Source organism: Trichechus manatus, unplaced genomic scaffold (genome assembly GCF_000243295.1).
Source record: "Trichechus manatus latirostris isolate Lorelei unplaced genomic scaffold, TriManLat1.0 scaffold00001, whole genome shotgun sequence".
Classification (NCBI taxonomy): Eukaryota; Metazoa; Chordata; class Mammalia; order Sirenia; family Trichechidae; genus Trichechus; species Trichechus manatus.
In genome coordinates this window covers 41,597,188-41,612,353 of record NW_004443937.1, presented here as the reverse complement: position 1 = coordinate 41,612,353, position 15,166 = coordinate 41,597,188, and positions in this window count along the sequence as shown.

The window sequence follows — 15,166 nt, the reverse complement described above, 5'->3', positions numbered from 1 at the left end:
CACCCGCCCTGTGTCACCAGCACCACCTGCCCTGTGTCACCAGCAGCACCCGCCCTGTGTCACCAGCAGCACACCCCCTCAGAAGACTGCTTACACGCGTTGTTGTTGTTGGTTGCCGCTGAGTCAGTTCCAACTCATGGCGACCCCACGTGTGCAGAGAAGAACCGCACTCCACAGGGTTTTCCAAGCTGTGACCTTTCAGAAGCAGATGGCCAGGCTTTATTTCCGAGGCACCTCTGGGCGGGTTTGAACTGCCAACCTTTCTGTTAGTAAGCCAGCACTTAATCATTTGCACCGCCCAGGGGCTTGCTATACACACAGTCTTGGGTTTACCTTCCTTAGGAGAAAAGGAAAAGGAGGCGCCCGACCCAGAGACGACCCTTCCAGCACATGCGCCAAGGGCAGAGGAGGAATAGGGACTGACTCCAGAGCGAGCCTGATACGAGTGCCTGTTCCCCTCCATGTATCAGAGAAAGATGATCCTCGAAGGGAGAAGCGGCCTCCATCCTGTTCTTACAAAGAATGGGGACTCAAACCACTTTATTTAAATACTGAAGTACAGATGAAAGCAGGGGGTTTGCAACTAATGTCACATAACAGTATGTGTATAAATTTTTTTTTATTGTACTTAAGATGAAGGTTTATAGAACAAATAGTTTCTCATTAAACAGTACACATATTGTTTTATGACATTAGTTAACAACCCCATGACATGTCAACACTCTCCCTTCTTGACCTTGGAGGACCTTTTTTTTTTTGGTGAAAATATTCATAGCCAAAGATATGCCATTTCAAACATTTCTACATGTACACTTCAGTGACATCGATTACGTTCTTCCAGTTGTGCTGCTATTCTCACTATCCTTTTGCAAATTATTCCAACACCATTATCTTCAACTCACTGCCCCCTAGGCTTCTCATCAAACCCCCTGAGTTGCTGTTGTCAATTTGATCTCACATAGATAATTCTTTTTTTTTTTTTTTGTACTTTAGATGAAGGTTTACAGAACAAATAGTTTCTCATTAAACAGTTAGTACACGTATTGCCCTATGACAATGGTTAACAACCCCATGACATGTCAACACTGTCCCTTCTCAACCTTGTGTATAAATTTTTGTATGAGAAATTAACTTGAGCTGTAAACTTTCACCTAAAGCACAATTTAAAAACAAAAAAGCTGAAAGCAAGGGACTTCAGGATTTGTAGACCATGGGGGTGGGGGAAAGGGAGTAGAAGTTGGAGGTTAAGACCACAGGTTCTGGAGTCAGGCTGCCCTTGGTCCAGATTTCAGAGGATGGGCTGCCAATCACTAGCCATGTAGCCTTGAGCAAATAACTTACATTCCCTAGGCCTCAGTGTTCTCATCCATAAGATAGAAATAACCAGAGTAACAGCCTAAGCATCGTTCATTGTCATAAGTTCATTGGGTTGTCAGCAAGATTAAATGTGCTAACAAATGTTAAGTGCAGAAGGTGATGCGCAGGCTAAGTGCTCAACAAACGTTAGGTCTTGTTTCACTGTGAACTTCTTAAGCTCTCGGGAGCCTGCTGCATGTTCCAGGCTCTGAGCAGATCACAGACGTAGCGAAGACACCACCCTCAGGAAGCTGGATTCTGCAACTCACTGTTTCTGATCCACTTCTTTCCAAAAGAACAACTCAAATGATCAGCTGATGGCCCAGCAGCAATGTGTTGAGCAAGGTATTTTGGCTGTACGCTTTTTTTTTTTTTTTTGAGTATTTGCTTTTGTACCTTGAAAGAGATTAATTTGTTTCCCTTGTCTGCATTTGTTCACATTCCTTTGACTATGGATCTCAGTAAGTAATTGTTAAAGGAGTGAATTAATGAATAAATGGATCTGTGTCCACGTCTCCCCTTCTTCATCATCACTGCCTTAATCTGGTTTCCCCAGAAACAGACCCTGAGACAAGGATTGGAGCGCAACTAGTTCACTTGGAAGGAGCCCTGGCGGCTCAGTGGTTAAGTGCTCGGGTGCTAACCAAAAGGTCAGTGGTTCAAACCCACCCAGCAGCTCTGTGGGAGAAAAGACCTGGCGATCTGCTCTCCTAAAGACTACAGCCTAGGAAACCCTGTGGGTCAGTCCTGCTCTGTCCTGAAGGATTGCTACCAGTCGGAATAGACTCGGCAGTACGCAACAACAGTTCACTTGGAGGTGATCCCAAGAAACACCAGCAGGGGAATGAGAAGGGGGGCTGGGAAGGGAAGGCAGCCCCTGTGGGTAACTGGAGTTGGAGTCCCCTGGTGAAATCTGGGAGCCAGGATAGAAAATACATTTCAAAGTTATCCTACCTAAGAGGTGAGAGAGCTGGGGTATTTATACCCCACCTCTTGTCAGTCATTAGTGAGGACAGCTGGAGGGGGTGGTGAGGGCAAACCCACTGCCATCAAGTTGATTCCAACCCATAGCCACCCTATAGGACAGAGTAGAACTGCCCCATAGGGTTTCCAAGGCTGTAATCTTTACTGAAGCGGACTGCCACTTCTTTCTCCCGCGGAGCAACTGGTGGATTCAAACTGCTGACCTTTCAGTTAGCAGCTGAGTGCTTAACCACTGCTCCACCAGGGCTCCTGTGGTGAGGGCAGGGAAGGTTAATTTCCCCACACTGCAGGCCTGCGGGCCAGGCAGGCAAAGCAAACCTTGATCATCACAGAAAACCCTCAGGCAAATAACTGTAAAACTGGCAGTGAGAAATCAGGCCTGCTTGCACTGCAGGGTAAGGGCCAAGGGGTCAGAGCAAGGCACCAGCATCATCACTACAATCACCCTTCTGCAAGCTAGGACGGAGGCTGTGGTCCGTGCTGGCCTGAGGGGTGCAAGGCAGAGTCAGTGTCTTTCAGTGATAAGGAACGCTGCCTCCCCAGGCTGGACTCAGAAACCTCCCAAGAGGGGCGAAGTAAATCCCAGCCACCAATACAATGGAGCCGGGAAGAAGACCCAAGTCGATGTCTATATGGTGGTACTGACAGATTTCCAAGAAACACTGTTAAGATCAGCATTTAAAGAATTCTCCACCTTGTGTAAAAATCGTTAATAAGCAAATATATCTAGCTGTGTGTATATCTTTTTTCAAGAGGTCAAATGGACATTTGTCATTTTGGCTTCCCAGATCTACATCCAAAATCCAGAGAAATTGAATGAGGAAGATTGTTCCCTCTCCCCACCCCTGACTGCTTTTGTTTTTGTTAGCTGCCATTGAGTCAGCCCCCAACTCCTGGGGACCCCATGCACAACAGGATCGGACTGTTACGATCCATAGGGTTTTCACTAGCTGAATTTCAGAAGTAGATCACCAGGCCTTTCTTCCTAATCTGTCTTTGTCACGAAGCTCTGCTGAAACCTGTTCAGCATCATAGCAACACTCAAGCCTCCACTGACAGGCAGGTAGCAGCTGTGCATGAGGGGCATGGGCTGGGAATCGAACCCAAGTCTCTAGCATGGAAGGCAAGAGTTCTACCACTGAACGGCCACTGGCTGATAAACAAATGCTCTGGCCCAGGACTTTGACTCTTGAGAGAAAGACCCAAAGGCACAGCAGCAGTAAAGGACTTTTGCTTTGTTCGTGGGAAGTCCAGGGGTGTGTCAGGCAGTGACTGGGCCACGGGCCCAGCAGCAGACACCCCAGCAGCACTGTTCCTGCAGTTTCCATTCGCCTGGCGTCACCTCCACTGTCCCCTGGTTCCTGACTGAGCCTGTTTCCTCAGCCTTCGGTAGATTCCACGAGCTACTCTGTATCCTTCCAATAAACTCCTTTTCTGCCTCCATTTAGCAGTGTCTGTTGCTGGCGACCGAAAGCCCTGGCTGACACAGGCGTGGGGTGCAGAAGAGCCCGGGAACAGCAGTGCCTCTGCAGAGGGGAGGGGATCGATTTTCAGTGTGTGCTGTTTTGTGTTGTTTGTTTTGTTTCTACACATGTGATGTGTTGTTTTTCAAACTGAGAACATTTTTTCAAAGATTGTAGTTTGAGATTTGTTTTTAAAATTGGCCCAATGGAGGCAGCACCTCGACAAGAAAGATGTGGAATAAAGAACAGCATTACTAGTAGGTGCAGGATGGGAGGTTAAGCATGGCCCTCGGGTCCTTTTAGCACAGAGACCTTCTTGACCTGAAGGGTGTGGCTAGAACTCAAGTCTGTGCATCTGAGGGGGGAAAACCGTGAGGCTGCAAAGCACAGTACTATCTGCAGTATCGGCGACTTATCACCAATAGAAATAGTTTCATATCACTTTACAGTTGCTGAAATGTCTCAAAATACCATTTACAGTCATCAGTACTTCAGATTACCTCTTGGTTATTAGCCCACCACTAGATTTTATTTACTACATTAAGAAAGAACTATGTCCCCTGGATTCTCTATCAGCCCAAAACTGAAACAATTTCCGAGGCCAGCTCTTCAGACAGGGATTGGACTGGACTGTGGGGCATAAAGTGATACTTGTGAGAAGTGTGCTTCTTAGCTCAAGTAGATACAAGAGACTAAACGGGCAGCTTCTGTCCGGAGGTGAGATGGGAAGGCAGAGCGGGTTGGGAGCTGGTTGAATGGACACAGGGAATCGGGTGGAAGGGAGGAGTGTGCTGTTACAGTATGGGGAGAGCAATTAGAGTCACGTAACAATGTATGTATAAATTTTTGTATGGGAAAAAATTTAAAAAAGAACTATGTCTATCCTTGTGTCAGAAGTTTACACTTTAACATTTTGGTAGCTGTGTATCAATCTGATTGGTCTCCTTTGGAATCCTACATATTTCACCTTATGCGTTTAGAAACGTTATTCTGACAAGGGGTCCATAGGCTTCACCAGACTGTTAAAGGGGTCCACGGTGCTCACACGCAGGCACCCACACACAGGCACGTGCACACACATGCAAACACATATGCACACACGCAGGCACACATGCACACACACGTGTGCACGTATGCACACAGGCATGCAGGCACACATGCATACACACACACAGAAAAGTTGAGGACCTCTGCCAAGGCTCTTTTTTTTTTTTTTTTTTAATGATAGAATGGCTTTTATTTATTCACAAAGTGGTTACATTAGAGTTTGACTTTAGGAAATGTAAGGAAATATTTTTGAAAATATCGTCTTCCAGCTTCAGAACAACCAAATCTGTAGAGAGTACAAAGGGTCATTCATTTTATGTTACAAATTGTAGGACACTATAATATTTACTTCCTATATCTGGATTTGGAGCCCTGGTGGCGCAGTGGTTAAGAGCTTGGCTGCTGACCAAAAGATTGGCAGTTCAAATCCACCAGCCGCTCCTTCGAAACCCTGTCTACTCTGTCTAATAGGGTCACTATGAGTCGGAATCAATGGGTTTTTTGGTTTTTATACCTGGATTTGGTGATGGCTGTAGTTATTGTGTGTGTGTGTGTGTGTGTGTAGTAAAAAATAATATAACAGTTGCCATTTCAACATTTTTTTACATGTACAATTCAGTGACTTTAAGTACATTCATCATGTTATATAGTCATCACCATTATCCATTTCCAATTTTTTCTATCACCCTTAACAGAAGCTCAGAGCGCCCTATGCAGTGACCCCCCTTTTCCCCTTCCTTCCACCCCTGGTAAGCACTAATGAACTCTGGTCTCTGAACATTTTCGTATTCTAGCTATTTCATATAAGTGGGGTCATAAAATGTCTGTCCCTTTGTGACTTATCTCATTCAGCATAATGTTTTCAAGGTTCACCCATGTTGGGGCATGTGCCAGAACTTTGCTTTTCTTCATGGCTGAGTAATATTCCATTGTATGGATGTACCACATTTTGTCTATCCATTCATCAGTTGATGGACATTTGGGTTGTTTCCACCTTTTGGCTATCGTGAATAGTGCTGGAGTGAACACTGGTGTACAGGTATCTGTTTGTGCCCCTGCTTTTGATTCTTTTGGGTATATACCTAGAATTGAATTGCTGGGTCATATGGTAATTCTATATTTAGCTTTTTGAGGAACTGCCGAACAGTTTTCCACAGGGGCTGTACCATATTACAATCCCACCAACAATGAGTGAGGGATCCAGTTTCTCCACATTCTTGCCAACACCTGTTGGTTTCCGTTTTTTTATCATAGCCAGCATGGGGTGAAATGCTATCTCACTGTAGCTTTGATTCGCATTTCTCTAATGAGATTGAGCATCTTTTAATGTGCTTGTTGGCCATTTGTATATTTTCTTCGGTAAAATGTCTATTCAGATCTGTCATGGACTGAATTGTATTCCCCAAAAGTATGAGTCAATTTGGCTAGGCCATGATTCCAATATTGTGTGGTTGTCCTCCATTTTGTGGTCTGATGTAATTATCCTCCATTTTGTGATGTGTTGTAAATTTCTAACTTCTGTACGTCAATGAGGCAGGATCAGTGTGGGATGTAGCTTGAGTCACAGCCTTACAAGAGAGTGTGACTCAAGTCACACCCTTACTCAAGTCACTCCCTTGCTTAAGTCACACCTTTTATCTTACAAGAGATAAAAGGAGAAGGAAGTGAGCAGAGATGGGAGGGACCTCACTACCACCAAAAAAAGAAGAGCCAGGAGCAGAGCACGTCATTTTGACCCGGGGTCCCTGCGCTGAGAACCTCCTAGACTCAGGGGAAGATTGATGCCAAGACACACGGAGATCTCCAAGGAATGCTGGGCCCACAGATGTTGAAAAAAGACAAGGACCTTCCACCAGAGCTGACAGAGAGAGAAAGCCTTCCTCTAGAGCTGGTGCCCTGAATTCAGACTTCTAGCTTCCTAAGCTGTGAGAGAATAAATTTATGTTTGTTAAAGCCATTCACTTGTGGTATTTCTGTTATAGCAGCACTAGATGACTAAGACATGGTCCTTTGCCCTTTTTTTTTTTTTAATAATTGGGTTATTTGCCTTTTTATTGTTGAATTGTAAGAGTTTTTTATATATTCTGGATATTAAATCCTTATCCAATATATGGTTCCCCAAAATTTTCTCCCAATCTATAGGTTATCGCTTTGCTTTGTTGATAAAGTTCATTCACTGACTCTTAATTTTCTTACCTGTAAAATGGGGGCAGTATGTTTTCCTTTTTATGAGCAAATCATATAAGCTACACTTCTTAATTTCTGGAAATAAAGGCAAACTATCAAGCTGGTCAAAACAATGAGACAAATGATAGTCTACAGTTTACTGCTTGAGAATATTAATAGGCCAGATTTTTGTGTTGCTAGATAGGATGAGATAGGGAGTAAGAGCAAGGAGAGTGGGGACTCATACTGCCTGATGTGAGTTTTGGCTCTGCCATTCAACTAAGCGTGTGGCCTTGGGCTAGTCACTGATGACCACCAAGCCTCCTTTGCTTCATCTGAAGATAAGGATAATCGGTACCCCTCCTTCACAGGGTCCCAGCGTTGGTGCAATAGTAATAATGATTGCTAATAATTACTTAGTTCACAGGGCCTGGCACATAGCAAGAAACCAGTAACAGCAGTTGCCTCTGGAAAAGATAGTAGAGATGTAGGGGTGGAGGAGATGTGAGTTTCACTTCATAATGTTATGCTGTTTGAACTCAATAAGCATTAGCAATTATTACTGCTGCATCCAAAAATCAATGAGCCTGGAAACATAAAAATCTGATCTACGAATAATCCCATACATGATAAATATTTATTTACTCCTAAGGTAAAAACTTAATCTAACCCACAAACAAACCAAAAGAGAACATTGACCATACCACGTTATATTAAAGAAACAAATGCTCAAGCTTTAATTTACCGATAGGAATAAAGCTTTTCTCTCATTCCCCGAGTAAGCCCACGTTTACAGAATGCTAAGTTCCCCCAGGTAAGCCCATATTTACAGAATGCTAGGTTTCTCATGTATGGTAATTTGTGCCCCCTCCACTTCCACCCCCAAGGGAACTACGGAGCTGTAGACGGGAAGGAGAAAGAGCTCTAAAGGAAACATTTATTCTGGAATTAAATATGTTCTCAATATCCAAGGAAAAAGTCTTTCTTCTCTGGGGAGGTTTTCTTCTCTTCAGTTACATACTGGGCACCTTTTTAAACATTAGTAAGGAGAATGAAGCCACCACTATAAATTCCAGAACCGTAGAGAATAAAAAGTCAGTCAGCCTGGTAACTACTCTCAATAACTAAGAATCTTGATTTGTGCTGAGCATTATCTAAAGGACAGTGGAAAAAGTCTATATTTGTAAACCAACATAAGGCCTGCCCTGTCCTTAGAAACTAAACACACACACACAAATAGTGCAAAATGCAAAGCTACAAGCCAAGTTCAAGGGTGTCCATGCCCAAACTATAAAGAAAAGTGAGCGTAATGCTTTCCGTTGTTTGACTAATGCAGCAGACCATGTGTACTGAGTACCTGCTGTCCAGGTGGTGAGTGTGACCGGAGGGACCAATGCTGGACAGAGAGGGCCCCTGCCCTCCAGGAGTTCACAGACCAGGGGGCGTAGACAGCGAAGACTCACTCTCAAAGGAATGTTCAATAAGGAGTGGCAGAAAGAAGGGCAGCATCTTAAGAACAGAGTCTTTAAAATCACCAACACCACAAGGATGCTGTCAGCAAAATGCAGGCTGTGGGAAACTCTACAGGACAACCAACCTCATTTCTTCAAGAAATAAATTGCAAGGGAAAAAGAGAGAGATGGAGAGGAACCTATAAATTGAAACAGATTTAAAAGGCATAGCAGCAACTTGGTGAATCTAATCAGTGTTACACACACACACACACACACACACACACACACACACACACACACACACACACACACAAAGAAGGCTTAAGAGCCAATCGCAATGTATAGACATTATTTGGATCCTGATTCAGGCAAAGGATTTTCTTTTTAATTATGACATAAGAGAATTGGACATTTGAACACTGGGTATTTGATGATGTTAAATAATTATTGTTACTATTTTAAGTGTTGGTGCTGTATTTATGGATGACAAAATACTATGCCTGGAATTTGCTTGAGAATAATACGAGGGGGAGGGGGAGGGGATGTAGAAGAATCAGGATTGGCACAGATTGATGGTATTGGAGCTGGTAATGGAATTATGGGTGCCTTGTATTATTCTGTGATTCTTTTGTGTCCATTCAAAATTCCTCATGATAAAGTTGGAGTGTTTACATGGTTTTTATTCACCAGGATAGACCCAGCCCACGTCGGACAGGTAAGGAAAAACGTGCATTCTCTGACGGAAGAGGCGTTCAAATTCAGCACAAAAATCCAACTCTTGGGGGAAAATATTCCTCCTTTTTGCACCCTCCTTTGCCCAGACAGGAAACCGTAGTGGCGCAGTGCTTAAGAGTCCAGCTGCTAACCAAAAGGTCGGCAGTTTGAATCCACCAGGTGCTCCTTGGAAACCCTATGGGGCAGTTCTCCTCTGTCCTATAGGGTCACTATTAGTCGGAATCGACTGGAGGGCAATGGATTTTTTTTTGGGGGGGGGTGCCCAAACAACCTCATTTCTGTGGATGGAGTGAGGTAGGGACAGGACCTTTATTCTCACATCTACTACTTCCTTCGCCTGGAGCTTCAGATTCTCTTCCTAAGTGTGGTGAGAGATTTGAACTGGTCCAGCCCCTCTCACCGGCGTTCCCCCTCCTGGCCCGACAGCCTGCATTTGAAAAACAACCATACTCTGAAAAGACTACGTGCTGTGCAATTCCAACTCTGTGACGTGCTGGAAAAGGCCCAACTACAGAGACATGGAAAGGTCATTGTTTGTCAGGGGCTGAAGAGGGTGGGGGAGGGATGGATGGGTGGGGCACCGGGCATTTGGGGGGTAAGGAAATGATTCTGGATGATACTGGAATGGTGGACACATGATGTTATGGTTTGTCAAAACCCGTAAAACTGTACCACACAGAGTGAAGAACCCAAATGTAAACCATGGACTTTAGTAATAATCTGTCAACACTGGCTCATCAGTTGTAAGAAATGTACCTCGCTAATGCAAGATGTTACTAATGTGGGAAGCTGGGGGTGGAATAGAGGGCCTACGTGGGAACTCTCTATAATTTCTGCTCAGAATTTTCCTGTAAACCTAAAATTGCTCTGAAAAATAAAGTCTATTATTTAAACACACACACACACACATCTGGCCAAGAAGCTCAGCTGCAGCCATGGAGCAGGGCAACGGGAACAGCTCTATGGAAGAGACAGAGGCCACCCTGACGTCATCAGCACGAGGTCCCCGCGCACTGAGCAGGACCTAGGGGTGAGCTGGCCCTGGAAGAGACAGGAGACCTGGAAGGTGGAGAGGGGCAGCATCTTGCATTCTCTCTGGGGCTTCTGAAGAGCAGGGGAGTGAGGAGGCTTCTCAAGGAAATGTTCAAAGCCATCTGGAACCATTGGGATGCCCAAAGACGTGACACTCCCTCCCCTTGGTATGGGCATTCTTCCTCTGGGTCATTCTTTTCCATATTTCTTCCTCTATTCTGTCAACCAGGCCTGTCACCATAATTTCTTCATACCATGTTCTCCATAATATGGTACCTGAGTCTGCCCTGGACAAAAACACATGGGTCAAAATAGCCATGAGATGCCATTTGGAACCTATCAAATTGGTGAGGATTTATAAACAATAACGCCCAGTGTTAGTGAAGGTGCTGGGAAGGGGGCATCCTCACATCCTGCATGCTACAGTGGGAATAAATATGGACCCCCTTTCTGAAGGACAATTTGTCTGTTGGTGTCTAAAGCTTTAAAAATGTGCGTCTCTTTTGCCATAGTAATGCTACTTCTCGGAATTTGTCCTAAGGGAATCAGCTGTGCACAAAGATCTGTGTGTGAGAATGTTCCTGATAGAACTATTGCAAAAAATTGTGAACAACCTCAATATCTAACGGCAGAGAATTGTTTAATTCGTGCTACAGCCATATAGTAGAGTACTACCAAACCCAGAAAATAAACAACAAAGAAAGGAAGAAAGAAAAACAATCCCTGTTACTGTCAAGTCTATTCTGACTCATAGCAACACCACGGGACAAAGTAGAACTGCTCCATAGGATTGTCTTGTCCATAATCTTTAAGGAAGAAGATCGCCAGGCCTTTCTTCTGTGATGCTGCTGAGTGGGTTTGAACCCGAACCTTTCTGTTAGTAGTTAAGTGCAAACAATTTTGTGCCACCCAGGGACCTTTAGAGTACTACAGAGATAATAAAATTATGTACTGGCAGCATATTTAAAACCTGGCAAGGTATGCATGCTGTATTAAATGGAAAAGCAGATTATACAACAGTATATATCGTATACTGTCCATCTTGTAAGTGCATAGAAAGAATATACACCAAAGCATTGTCTGCGTTTCGGAGTGTTAGGATTATGCATGATTTTAATTTTCTTCTTAGTAATTCTCTGCTTTTCCCAAAATTTCTTCATTGATTACTTTTTAAATCAGAAAAAAAAAAACCTTTACTTACAAAAACAAATTGACAATCAAGAGCAGAATAAGAAAAAAAAATTTTTTTTTCTCCCTCCTCCCCTCCCCGTCTGTTTGAAGGACAGATGTGATAAATAATAGTTACCGTAACAACAATTCGCCAAGTTCGGGGAGGGCTTTCCATTTGTCAGTCCCCAGGGCTGAGCTCTTGCTCATTTAGTCCTCACCAGAGGAGCAGGCATTCATCTCCCATCAAAGACAGGCAACTCAGGTGCACAGAGAGGGTTGGTAACTTGACTGTGGGCACACAGCTAAATAAGGAGTCAGGCTTCCAAGTCCATCTGATTCCAGATCCCACACTGCCTCAAAACTTAGCCCTACAGAGCCCAGAAAAGAGTTTCCCGTTGAGTCACGACATCGTAAGAAATGCCAGCTTCGGGGGAGACCCAAGGTCCATCCTGAGTAGGATTGTGTCTCTAGGAAGACCCCGACATATCAAGCTGCCAAAGGGCAAGTCTGCCCACTTGTCCTGCAAGTGCCTCCTCCAGAAACCCAGTTACTTACTACTTTAGCTGGTAACGCCTTTTGGAGTGAAGAGTTGCTTGAATTTTGTAACATCACTTTAGGGAGTTCTTTGGGTTTTGTTTGTTTGTTTACTTCACCCTCCCAACCCTACCCTTTTTGGGCATCTTGAACCACCCTAGCCACACCCATTATCCATTTCCCAATGCCTGGCACACAGCCTGACATACAGGAGGTAGCCCTGCTGGTGCAGTGGTTGAGCTTGGCTGCTAACCAAAAGGTCAGCAGTTGGAATCCACCAGCTGCTCCCTGGAAACCCTATGGGGCAATTCATTCTACTCTGTCCTATAGGGTTGCTATGAGTTGGAATCGACTCGACGGCAATGGGTTTGGTTTTTTGGTTTCGCTGGTTGAATAACAGAATATAAGCTCCAGGAGGGCAGGGATTGTGTCGATCCTGGTAAGCACTGTATCCACGGCATCTAGATGGTGCCCAGTATAGTCAGCCTCAAGAGAGGTGTGTTGGCGAACTGAGGACTGAGTTATATCTCCTGCGGCACTATCTCCTTGCAGTCTTTCAGGACTAGAGAATCCTTACCTTTTCAATCGGCCTGAATTTGAGCACCAGCCCTTGCCTCCTCGGCCTCGCCTTAATTGCTTTAATTGTAGGTTCTTGGTGTCTTTCTTGAAGTGCTGAAGTCAGATTTGCAACCAGTGCCCACAGCAGAATTCACCAGAGATTTGCACCAAAGGACTGTCAAGTATTTGGTTTGGTTTCTGTGTTCCAAGACTAAAATAAACTGCCCCCATCCTCACCCACAGCAAAACTACTAGTTTTGCTAACTGGGTCATTTTCCAGAGAGCCAAGATTCTGTCTTTTTTCCCCTGATCGTGTGTAGGGCCAAGAACCAGCGAATTAAGCTCTAAGGATGTGCCAAGGCTTTCTACTAATGCCAGTTCCTACAAACATGCAATACCCCATTCTCCCGCCCTCATCCAGACCCTCCACCTCCCAAGAACCTGCCAGAGAGAGTCTCTGGAAAGTTCGGGGCAATCCCTGGCCTGAGCTCCTTTACCAGGAGCCCTGGGCAAGGACACTGCCTCCAAATTCAAAGCTGCCACCCCTCTCTGAGGTCTTGGGTGAGACAAAAGCTTGAAATGAACTCCCCTTCTTAAGCATTCTTGAGCCCACGGCAGGTTTCCTGGGAAGCTGGATCGACTGCCCAGCTCCAAAGCCAACCACGTTAGAAGTTGGGATGCAGCTTGATTGAAAAAGTCTATGTGAAAGGCCACTTATTGATCTGACTGGTCCAGAAGAAGACATTAAAGAGGCAGGCAAGGAGCAGCGTCTCTTTGGGGCATTGAGATGAGAGTACCAAGTCAGACAAACACATGCTGATTATTCACATACTTAATACATCCATAGCTTGGTAATAGCTCGGCTGTCAACCAAAAGGTTGGCGGTTCAAATCCACTGCTGCTCCTTGGAAACCCTATGGGGCAGTTCTGCTTTGTCCTATAGGGTCAGTATTAGTTGGAATCGACTTGACGGCAATGGGTTTTTCGTATAGATACTATAATAAATGTATAGAAAAGTAAACCAATAAAAGTGTATTTAACAGATACGTAGAAGTATAACAGATATATAGTAACATATACAATCAGTGAACACATTCACAAACCAGAACCCAGATCAAGAAGACCCTTACCAGCATCTCCTTGTACCCCCCAAATGTTGACTATTTTTGCACTTTGAACACACTGTGTTCTCTTTTGGATCTGGCTACTTTTGCTCAACAGTGTTTGTGAGGCTCATTTATGCCATTGAGTGTAACAGTACTTGTTGATTCTTACTGATGTATAGTATTTCATTGTGTGAACAGACCACTATTGATCAGTTCTACTCTGGAAGGTTATTCAGACAATTGCCAATTTAGGACTATTACAAACAGTGATGCTACGAGCATTCTAGCACATCTTTTGGTGAGCACAGGTACACAATTCTGTGCGTATGTACTTAGGAGTGGAATTGGTGGGTGCTAGGGAGCACAAATGGTGCAGGACCGGGCGGTGTTCCGTTCTCATGCAGATAGTGTCATGTGAGTCAGAACCAACTCGATAGCACCAAATAACAACAAGGAATACAAATACACAATTTTAGTAGGTACAGTTTGTCCCAGTTTACATTCCACCAGCTAATTCATGCTAAACAACTCATGCTAATTGTTTATTTTTGGGTTTTTAACATGGTGCTTAGGAGCACACGTTCTGAAAACAATCTCTTACCAGTTACGTGACCTTGGACATGTTACCTGGCCTCAATTTTCACATCTGTGTGATGGGAATATTGATTACATACACTGACTTTATAGGCAGAGGGAGTGAGTTCTGACTGGGGTGGGTATATTAAATGTTTAGCTTAGCACTGGGTCTGGTATATGTTAGGTGCTCCGTATAAGTAACCATTTGCTGATTGCTATCCTTGCTTAATCCCCTAAGAGGGAGGGTCTGTGTGTGTGAAGAAGGCAGCGATGGAGACCGGAAGGCACTGATCCATCCTTGGTTGAGCTCTACACAGCATTCGTGCTGTCCCCATTGTGTCTTTGCCTAAGTCAGACTACAAACTCAGCAGCCCAGGGAGCACTCAGACAGAGGTCCTGACCTGGGTGAGAAGGAGGGGTCGGCTGAACGTGTGAGAGCTCAAGACGCCTGGGCAGGAAAGAACTTTTCCATCCCCACGCACACCCGGGAAGTTCCTACCAAAAAAACAAAACAGAGCCGAGAGACTCTCCTGCAAAGCGATTAAAGCATTCCAGGCACTTACCCAATGGGCCGTCCAACTCAGACTCACGCTGCCCAGCGAATTTACAGCAGTACGGGCGAACCTGAAATTGGTTCCTTTCACCTCCTTGCCCCTTCCAATCCCTTCCTTTCCCTGCCGCTTAACGCCTGCTCTGGCACTGAACGCTAATACCTTTGGGCAGGATCCACTGTGGAGTTTTGCCTGCTGCCAAGGAAGCATCCTACACAGTCTTCCCAGGGAGTCAGAAATCAACGTGACCCGAACTACCCAGGGCTTGTCACTCACCAAAACGCCTTTCTGTTTCATATATATATGTGTGTGTATATGTGTGGTGTGTGTGTATGTATGTGTATTCTATATGTACATATACCCATATACATACATGTACACATACATACATATATATATACAATGATGATTGTTCTTTCAAAGCGATTATTTCC